This window comes from Nerophis ophidion, linkage group LG05 (assembly GCF_033978795.1).
Source record: "Nerophis ophidion isolate RoL-2023_Sa linkage group LG05, RoL_Noph_v1.0, whole genome shotgun sequence".
In the NCBI taxonomy this organism is placed as follows: domain Eukaryota; kingdom Metazoa; phylum Chordata; class Actinopteri; order Syngnathiformes; family Syngnathidae; genus Nerophis; species Nerophis ophidion.
This window is the reverse complement of record NC_084615.1, coordinates 13,085,559-13,097,729: the sequence shown is the minus strand read 5'-3', so window position 1 is coordinate 13,097,729 and position 12,171 is coordinate 13,085,559.

The following is a 12,171-nucleotide window of genomic DNA, read 5'->3' as shown; positions in this document are numbered from 1 at the left end:
ACCAAACAGAGAAAATAATAATAATAATATACACCTCACGGAATGATACAAAGCAAATACAAAACCAGACAACAACAAAAAAGTAAAATAATAAATAAAAAGCAAAATGTAAACACTTATGGCTGTCCTTATGATCTTATTGTTCTATCTTTTTATATTTCTTTCAATTGGAATATATTTTTACAGTCTTTTATCTCATTGTAAAGAGAATTCCACAATTTTATCCCCACCACTGATGTACACATTTGTTTAAAGTTTTCCTTGAATATTGCTGTTTGAAATGACCTTTTCTTTTATGCTCTGTACTCTCAAAAGTGATGACGAACATTTTTTGTAAATTTGCTGGTGATGTTTTACTTTTAGCCTTAAACATCACACATAATGTCTGTAGCTTTACTTGCTCCTGAAGTTTCAATAGTCCAGAGTTAATAAATAATATGTTAGTGTGTTCTAAGTAATTTTCTTTTCTCTAGTTGATACAATGCCTTTATGTTACTCTTATATGTGTTCCCCCACACTTCCACACATGATTGATTGATTGATTGATACATTAAATCAATTAATCAATCAATATTTATTTATACAGCCTTAAAGGCCTACTGAAATGAGATGTTCTTATTTAAACGGGGGTAGCAGGTCCATTCAATGTGTCAAACTTGATCAATTCGCGATATTGCCATATTTTTGCTGAAAGGATTTAGTAGAGAACATCCACGATAAAGTTCGCAACTTTTGGTCGCTAATAAAAAAGCCTTGCCTGTACCGGAAGTAGCAGACGATGTGCGCGTGACGTCACGGGTTGTGGAGCTCCTCACATCTGAACATTGTTTACAATCATGGCCACCAGCAGCGAGAGCGATTCGGACCGAGAAAGCAACGATTTCCCCATTAATTTGAGCGAGGATGAAAGATTCGTGGATGAGGATAGTGAGAGTGAAGGACTAGAAAGAAAAAAAAGAGAGGGCAGTGGGAGTGATTCAGATGTTATTAGACACATTTACTAGGATAATTCTGGGAAATCCCTTATCTGCTTATTGTGTTACTAGTGTTTTAGTGTGATTATTTAGTCGTACCTGAAAGTCGGAGGCGTGTTGCCACGGGTGTGGTGACCGCCAATGTCTCTGAGGGAAACCACATTTCTCGGCGAGGCGAAGCGAAGGCAGCCGTTGGGGCCAGGCTGAGCTTTTTTTCCCCCTCCTCCACGATGGAAGCATCCCACGTTCGGGGGCGGCCGGTCGGAGGAGGCTAGAGAGTCGCAGCTGCCTCTTTGACAGGTGCACGAGGAACGACGCAAGCTCCACTCATGTCTACGGTAAGAGCCGACTTATTACCACCATTTTCTCACTGAAACCTGCCGGTTGACATGTGGTAGGGAACCATGTTCGCTTGACCGCTCTGTTCCATAGTAAAGCTTCACCTTCGGGAATGTAAACAATGAAACACCGGCTGTGCTTGTGTTGCTAAAGGCAGCCGTAATACACTGCTTCCCACCTACATCTTTCTTCTTTGACATCTCCATTATTAATTGAACAAATTGCAAATGATTCAGCAACAGATGTCCAGAACACTGTTTACTTATGCGATTAAAGCAGACGATTTATAGCTGGGATCGGGCTGGGAGAAAATGTCCGCTACAATCCGAGACGTCACGCGCACACGTCATCATACCGACGTTTTCAACAGGATATTTTGCGGGAAATTTAAAAAAGGCCGTTTTGGCATGTGTTGCAATGTTAAGATTTCATCATTGATGTATAAACTATCAGACTGCATGGTCGGTAGTAGTGGCTTTCAGTAGGCCTTTCAGTCACCTTGAGTCCCCCAAGACAGTATACTAAGACCTTTACTATTCCTAATATACGTCAACGACATGTCATCAGCATGTGACTGTGAATTGTTCCTGTTTGCGGATGACTCTGCTGGTATCTGGCAAGGACAAGTCACACGTGGAAAAAATCTTCAGTGCTGAACTCAGTAGAATTTGCACCTGGCTCGCTGACAACAAGCTATCCTTACACTTAGGTAAAACGGTATCCATCTTATTGGGGTCCCACATCAACCTTAAGAAAGTCAGTGACCTCACTATAACAGTGGGTGACATTGTTATCACCAGGAAAGATGAGATCACCTACCTAGGTTCCATTCTAGAGGCTCATCTTTTCTGTGATAAAATGGTAACCAAGGTCATCAAAAAGGTCAACCAAAGAACGAGATTCCTCGACAGAATCTCCTCTCTGGTCAACAAAAGCACCTTGAAGATTCTAGCGGGAACTGTCATTCAACCCTATTTCCATTACGCTTGCACCTCCTGGTACCCCAGCACCTCCAGAACCCTCAAATCTAGACTCCAAACTAGCGCTTGGTTTCAAAAAGGTTGTAGGGTGAGTTCAAGGGCCGCCAAAATTTAGTAAAACAAAACGGCGCTCGCCAAATACTCGAATCAGTGAAGCATGTTTAATATAAACAGAGTGCTTTATAGCAATTAGGGAAGTTTGTGTCATGTTTGTCCCCCTACAGAAACCATATATGTTTTTTCCCCTCATCATTTCCATTTTTCATATATTTTTGAAAAAGCTCCAGAGAGCCACTAGGGCGACGCTAAAGAGCCGCATGCGGCTCCACAGCCCCCTGATATACAATATGCCCCCTGAAGGCATGATGCCACCACAGGTTTGCACTTTTGCACTTTTTACAAAATACAACCTATAGTACGTCAATGTTAAATCTTATTTGTGAAAAGTAATCCCCGATTCCTTTTTTCAACAGTCCGCTCGTGTAGAGCAGGAAAACGCTGAACACCATCTTTGTTTTCTAGCTGTCAACTGTCAGTTTAGGCTACTCGCCGGCTCCTCATCACCACTTCAAGATGGCGGCCCAATTTCTCGCGTCACAGCAGCCAATGCTGCGTCTACTTATAACAGGGGTGTTAAACTCAAATACAGAGTGGGCCAAAATTTTAAACTGAACAAAGCCGCGGGCCAGGGTTGAACAAATCAACCTTTCAATAGGGACCCAAACAAGTTCTGCATTGAATATTGAACAAGCAAGATTTATATTACTTTATAGTGACATGCAAAATCAAGTTTCAAATAATAATAATAATAATAATAATAATTTTAAAATATCAATGGCATATCAAATACAATTTAAATAAAACTTAAATACGTTTTTTCCATGTGCAGCCTTCTGAGGTATATATCAAAATATACTTTTTCCACAGGCGAATAATACATATGAAAATAAAATAACAATAATGAATGAATCAAACATGCAAGCCTTGAAGTAGCAAGAGAAAGTGCATGAATAAAATGTTAATTATTGCACAGTTTGCTAGACTTATTTGCTTTAACACTGAATATGGAACAAGCAATGCTTATATAACTTAATAGTTCAAAATCAACTTTCAAAAAACAAACAAAAAAACATCAATGGTATGTGAAATAAAATAAAAATTAAAAAAATGAATGTCTCTTTTCTAATTGCAATCTTCTGAGGTAAATATCAACATTAAGTTTTACACAGGCTACTAAATTTGAAAATAAAATAATGGGGTGGGTGGGGTAGGGGTGTGGGGTTTAGTGCTAGCAGGGGGTGTATATTGTAGCATCCCGGAAGAGTTAGTGCTGCAAGGGGTTCTGGGTATATGTTCTGTTGTGTTTATGTTGTGTTACGGTGCGGTTGTTCTCCCGAAATGTGTTTGTCATTCTTGTTTGGTGTGGGTTGCCAGTGTGGCGCATATTTGTAACAGTGTTAAAGTTGTTTATACGACCACCCTCAGTGTGACCTGTATGGCTGTTGACCAAGTATGCGATGCATTCACTTATGTGTGTTTAAGTACCGCTTATAGTATGTGGCCTGGCCGGCACGCTGTTTGTATGGAGGAAAAGTGGGCGTGACGACAGGTTGTAGAGGATGCCAAAGGCAGTGCCTTTAAGGCACGCCCCCAACATTATTGTCCGTGTGGAAATCGGAAGAAGTTCGGGAGAATGGTTGCCCTGGGAAATTTTCGGGAGGGGCACTGAACTTTGGGAGTCTCCCGGGAAAATCGGGAGGGTTGGGAAGTATGAGTATTAGCGGTGAATGTGGTGTTACAGCAGCACTGCTGCTGTATAGTAGCGGCGGGCCAGCTCTAATGTTAATTTGATATTGCCTCAAGGGCCAAATAAAATTACACAGCGGGCCACATTTGGCCCGCGGGCCAGAGTTTGACACCCATGACTTATAACATGTCTATGATAACATCATTACATATCTGCCTTAGGCCATCTAGAAGGCCTTACTGACAACGATGCGTGATCTGATTGGCTTATGGAATTGTCTATCAACTGTATGTGTCCATTCACTTACAGTGCACAGACATTGTTGAATCTGAACTTCAGATTCTGAAGGCCTGTGGTACATTTGGGACAGCAGAGCAACATAAGTTGGCTGAATTTTGATTGGATAAAAACTCCTACCTAAAAACAGCACTGGAAGTAGCATAATATGACATGAAGAGAATAGGAATAGTTTTACATATTTAGGGAAATTAAAAAAAAATGCTTTTATCTTTAACTATGATGATGATTTCTGGTTATGTTAGGCCAGCAGAGAAGGCCTCGCTGGCTCTGATGGCACTCCACTGGTTATGGGCAACATCTCATTAAAATGCAAAAAAAAAAAAAAAAAAAAGTTTTTTGAGCGCTTTTTCTTTAAGCATATTCAGTTGTAAAAAAGCACACAGGCTGGAAAAACAAAACTGAAAAATGATGGAATGCCTGCAGTGAGTCAACTTTTTCCATAAGATGGCGACATTGCACAAACAATAAAAACCTTTCTCGGTGTATTTTTTTTAAAACATTTTTTTGTAATGGCTGTTATCGGAGAAAAATCCATAAATTAGCCGCACCGTTTTAAACGCTGCAATAATTTATGTAATTTAATTTCATTCGTTCAAGGTAAAAAACAAAGTCAACATAACATTAAAATAAATCATTAAAAACAAATGAAAAAGAGCAGAAATAAAAATCATCATTATTATTACTTATAACATCTGCCCCATATTCACACATTTATGACAGTTGTTATTCAACTCAGAAGACCATTTAGGTATTTGTATGTATCCATAACATACACATTTCATAACAAACAACAAAATAATTAAACATGGAAACAAAAAAAAATACTCTAAATCATATCTTTCCATTATCACGGTTTTTTGTTTTTTTGAAATGCAGTAGAATATTTATATTAAGATACTGTCAAGATTGTTCCATAAACACCTTTGATTGAAATACATCTTTCCAATGTTCTATATGTCCATTTATTCAACAGCTCAGTTCCGTTTGATGTCTTTTTTTATTTTTTTTATTTCTTATTATTATTAATTTTTTTTAAAATCTTGATTTATAAATTGCAACATTTACAAACAATTGAGATATATATATATATATACATACATACATATATATATATATATATAAACATATATACACAGATATACATACACACACACACACACACATATATATATATATATATATATATATATATATATATATATATATATGTATATATATATATATATATCCATCCATCCATTTTCTACCGCTTGTTCCCTTTTTGGGGTCGCGGGGTGCGCTGGTGCCTATGTCAGTTACAAAAACGGCCGGAAGGCGGGGTACACCCTGGACAAGTCGCCACCTCATCGCAGTATCCATCCATCCCACCATCCATTTACTACCATTTATTCCTTTTTGGGTCACGGGGGGCGCTGGCGCCTATCGCAGCTACAATCGGGCGGAAGGCCGTGTACACACTGGACAAGTTGCCATCTCATCGCAGGGCTCATCATATATATATATATATATATATATATATATATATATATATATATATATATATATATATATCCATCCATTTTATACCGCTTATTCCCTGGACAAGTCACCACCTCATCGCAGTAATATTTATATATAAGAGAACGTGCAAAGCCATAGGCTTAGACAAGTTCAGTAAACAATTAAAAAGTTGGGACACAGCATCATTGTTGTCGTACATTAGTACGAGGTAGCCAGCTTTTTAAATTCAATTTCTAATTCTTTTTTAAAGGCACAAGAAAAACAGCTCGGGTGTTGAGAAACTTACATTTATGAATATAATTTAGTTAGTTTGAGATTATTATTATTTTTTTATATAAACCTTTGTTTATAAATTGCAATATTTACAAACAATTGAGAAATAATAATAATCAAAATAAGAACAAAAACAGTACAAAACAGCACCAGGGGGTTGTAATCTCAATAAATTAACTAAAATAGAATGCAATATATACATATATGTATATATATATATATATATATATATATATATATATATATATATATATATATATATATATATATATATATATATAGTAGCATAGAAGTCTGGGTTTCCCTGCTTATGCTGCTGCCCCCGCGACCCGACCTTGGATAAGCGGAAGAAGATGGATGGTTGGAACCACTTAGACACAGCTCCCTTTGAGGCATGATGAAGACTCGTGTAGCACTTTCACAGCTACGCTAATGCTACAAGGTAAGTTACATTTCTGGTGTTATGTTCAACATCTCATTAAAATGCGGAAAAAATAAGTACTTTTTTTTTTTTTACCAAGCATTTTCAGGTTCCCCTGCAATCCACCAGTTGTTAAAAAGACATAAGAATGATGTAGGTTAGGTGTGCTCTCGTTAGTATGATGCGTCTGCATCCCCACGCCCAGCATGTGGTCTTTAATGGCCTCGCTCGTCCTCCACTCCCGCTTCCCTGCCTTCCCGCTGATAGGAGCACATCACAGGGTGGCTGTAAGATGTTGGGGGAAATGTGCTTTTGGCTGGAAGAATAACAGGCTAATGAGATGAGTCTACTGGGACATGTTATCTTAGTGCTGGCTGCAGTACTGTATAGTAGTCACTACATGCGTCGTATACTTTAAAGACTCTTTCATCTCACACTGTGTGTCCCCAGGGAAGATGCACAAACACATTCATGCACCCTGTTAAACCCTCATGGCTCTTAAAGGGGGCCTTTAATCCATCCATCCATCCATCCATTTTCTTCCGCTTATCCGAGGTCGGGTTGTGGGGGCAGCAGCCTAAGCAGGGAAGTGTATATTGTAGCATCACAGAAGAGTTAGTGCTGCAAGGGGTTCTGGGTATTTGTTCTGTTGTGTTTATGTTGTGTTACGGTGCTGATGTATACATGTGTATATATAATGTAAACACACATACTGTACATCTAAATGTGTATATATAATGTAAACACACATACTGAACATCTAAATGTGTATATGTCATGTAAACACACATAGTGTACATCTAAATGTGTATATTTCATGTAAACACACATACTGTACATCTAAATGTGTATATATCATGTAAGCACACATACTGTACATCTAAATGTGTATATATCATGTAAACACACATACTGTACATCTAAATGTGTATACATCATGTAAAAACACAGTGTACATCTAAATGTGTATATATCATGTAAACACACATACTGTACATCTAAATGTGTATACATCATGTAAAAACACAGTGTACATCTAAATGTGTATATATAATGTAAACACACATACTGTACATCTAAATGTGTATATGTAATGTAAACACACATACTGAACATCTAAATGTGTATATGTCATGTAAACACACATAGTGTACATCTAAATGTGTATATATCATGTAAGCACACATACTGTACATCTAAATGTGTATATATCATGTAAACACACATACTATACATCTAAATGTGTATACATCATGTAAAAACACAGTGTACATCTAAATGTGTATATATCATGTAAACACACATACTGTACATTTTAATGTGCATATATCATGTAAACACAAATACCGTACATCTAAATGTGTATGTATAAAGTAAAAACACATTCTTTACATCTAAATGTGTATGTATCATGTACATCTAAATGTGTATATATCATGTACACACATACTGTACATCTAAATGTGTATATATCATGTAAACACACATGCTGTACATCTAAATGTGTTTATATCATGTAAAAACACAGTGTACATCTAAATGTGTATATATCATGTAAACACACATACTGTACATTTCAATGGGCATATATCTTGTAAACACAAATACTGTACATCTAAATGTGTATAAATAAAGTAAAAACACATTCTGTACATCTAAATGTGTATGTATCATGTACATCTAAATGTGTATATATCATGTAAACACATACTGTACATCTAAATGTGTATATGTCATGTAAACACACATAGTATAAATCTAAATGTGTATATATCATGTAAACACACATACTGTACATCTAAATGTGTATATATCATGTAAGCACACATACTGTACATCTAAATGTGTATATATCATGTAAACACACATCGTGTACATCTAAATGTGTATATATCATGTAAACACACATACTGTACATTTCAATGTGCATATATCATGTAAACACAAATACCGTACATCTAAATGTGTATATATCATGTAAACACACATACTGTACATGTAAATGTGTATACATCATGTAAAAACACTGTGTACATCTAAATGTGTATATATCATGTAAACACACATACTGTACATTTTATCATGGTAACACACACTGTACATCTAAATGTGTATATATCATGTAAACACACATACTGTACATCTAAATGTGTATATATCATGTAAACACACATACTGTACATTTTATCATGTTAACACACACTGTACATCTAAATGTGTATATATCATGTAAACACACATACTGTACATGTAAATGTGTATACATCATGTACAAACACAGTGTCCATCTAAATGTGTATATATCATGTAAACACACATACTGTACATTTTAATGTGCAGTGTGTGTGTTTACATGATATATACACATTTAGATGGACACTGTGTTTGTACATGATGTATACACATTTACATGTACAGTATGTGTGTTTACATGATATATACACATTAAGATGTACATTTTAATGTGCAGTGTGTGTGTTTACATGATATATACACATTTAGATGTACACTGTGTTTATACATGATGTATACACATGTACATGTACAGTATGTGTGTTTACATGATATATACACATTTAGATGTACAGTCAGTATGTGTGGTTACAGGATATATATACAAATACTGTACATCTAAATGTGTATGTATAAAGTAAACACACATACTGTACATCTAAATGTGTATATATAATGTAAACACACATACTCTACATCTAAATGTGTATATATCATGTAAACACACATACTGTACATCTAAATGTGTATATATCATGTAAACACACATACTGTACATCTAAATGTGTATATATCATGTAAACACACAGAGTGTACATCTAAATAGTCAGAGATACAAGTATTACTATGGTGTGTGTAAGGACCGCAAAATGGCACACAAGGAACATTTAAAGTTTACTGCACATTTAGATGTACATTATGTGTGTTTACATGATATATACAGATTTAGAAGTACAGTATATGTGTGTTCACATGATATATACACATTTAGATGTACAGTGTGTGTGTTTACATGATATATACACATTTAGATGTACACTGTGTGTTTACATGATATATACACGTTTAGATGTACAGTATATGTGTGTTCACATGATATATACACGTTCAGATGTACAGTGTGTGTGTTTACATGATATATACACATTTAGATGTACACTGTGTGTTTACATGATGTATACACGTTTAGATGTACATGATACATACACATTTAGATGTACAGTATGTGTGTTTAAATGATATATACACATTTAGATGTACAGTAAGTGTGTTTAAATGATATATACACATTTAGATGTACAGTATGTGTGTTTACATGATATATACACATTTAGATATACAATGTGTGTCTTAAGATGATCTATACACATTTAGATGTACACTATATGTGTGTTTACAAGATATGTTAACACATTTAGATGTACATGATATATGTAAACACACATAGTGTACGTCTAAATAGTTAGAGATACAAGTATTACTATGGTGTGTGTAAGGACCGCAAAATGACACAAATGGAACATTTAAAGTTTTGGTGTTGTTTACTGGCGTCATATTGCAGTCCACAAGTATCTCTTATGAGTGACCGCCATCTACTGGTCACACTTATCATTACGCCATGTACCAAATAAAATTGCGTCGAGGTCGGTAAGCACAACCAGAATCACTCAATACATTAGGCGCACCGGGTTTTTAGGAGCCCTGTCGATTTTTGAGGAAATGAAAGGATTTTAAGTGCACCTTATAGTCCGAAAAGTTGAATTCAACACATTCTGTGACACCTCCACTGTTTGTTTATTTCTTTACGTATTTTAGAGTAAAATAACACAAAGACACTCTTTCACTTTACTTGCACGTCATTAAACGAGAGTAGCAAGGCGCCCTTGCAGGAAACGGCAACAGTTGAGAAGTTTTGCTGCATGCTTCCAATGGGAAATGGGTCGTCCAAACTGACGTCCCAACAATGAGTTTAAAGACAACGTTTCTTTCTGGCATGAACATGTGTCATTTTAGGCTAAATGAAGTAGCAGAGATGACAATTCAAAAACACGGTCTTAAAAAAGATTTGGTCTCAGATCTCTTGAGTGTTAAAAATACTCCTGACTTGTGTGTCAGCAGAAAGACCAATTCCAAAAGTACGTATGCCACTGTCAGAATAAACCACGTTGGGCCAGGCTCCGTCTCGCCTTTATCAGCTATTTTTGCATATTCTCACTCCACTCATCTTTTGGCTGTTTTGATCCAACATCTTTCTTCATCTCCATGGAGGAGTGTCAGAAGAAACTGGAACACAATTTGATTGATTGATTGATTGATTGAAACTTTTATTAGTAGATTGCACAGTACAGTACATATTCCATACAATTGACCACTAAATGGTAACACCCCAATAAGTTTTTCAACTTGTTTAAGTCGGGGTCCACGTGAATCAATTCATGGTACAAATACTGTATATACTATCAGCATAATACAGTCATCACACAAGTATATACATGGAATTATTTACATTATTTACAATCCGGGGGGTGGGATGTGGAGGGTTTGATTGATATCAGTACTTCAGTCATCAACAATTGCATCAACAGAGAAATAGACATTGAAACAGTGTAGGTCTTACTTAGTAGGATATGTACAGACAGCAGAGAACATGGTGAGTTCAGATAGCATAAGAACAAGTATCTACAGTGGGGCAAAAAAGTATTTAGTCAGCCACCGATTGTGCAAGTTCTCCCACTTAAAATGATGACAGAGGTCTGTAATTTTCATCATAGGTACACTTCAACTGTGAGAGAGAGAATGTGAAAAAAAAAATCCAGAAATTCACATTGTAGGAATTTTAAAGAATTTATTTGTAATTTATGGTGGAAAATAACAAAAATTCAACTCAATACTTTGTAATATAACCTTGGTTGGCAATAACAGAGGTCAAAGGATTACTATAGGTCTTTACCAGGTTTGCACACACAGTAGCTGATATTTTGGTCCAATACTCCTGTGATGTTTTGGGGCTGTCGCCGAGCAACACGGACTTTCAACTCCCTCCACAGATTTTCTAAGGGGTTGAGGTCTGGAGACTGGCTAGGCCACTCCAGGACTTTCAAAAGCTTCTTCTGGAGCCACTTCTTCATTGCCCGGGCGAGAATTTATGTGTAAAGGATGATTGAAAATAAGTATTTGGTCAACCATTCAAAGCTCTCACTGATGGAAGGAGGTTTTGGCTCAAAATCTCACGATACATGGCCCCATTCATTCTTTCCTTAACACGGATCAATCGTCCTGTCCCCTTAACAGAAAAACAGCCCCAAAGCATCATGTTTCCACCCCCATGCTTCACGGTAGGTATGGTGTTCTTGGGATGTAACTCAGTATTCTTCTTCCTCCAAACACGACCAGTTGAGTTTATACCAAAAAGTTCTATTTTGGTTTCATCTGAACACATGACATTCTCCCAATCCTCTGATGTATCATCCATGTATCCATTTTGGTATAAACTCAACTGGTCGTGTTTGTAGGAAGAAGAATACTGAGTTGCATGCCAAGAACACCATACCTACTGTGAAGCATGGGGTGGAAACATCATGCTTTGGGGCTGTTTTTCTGCTAAGGGGACAGGACGATTGATCC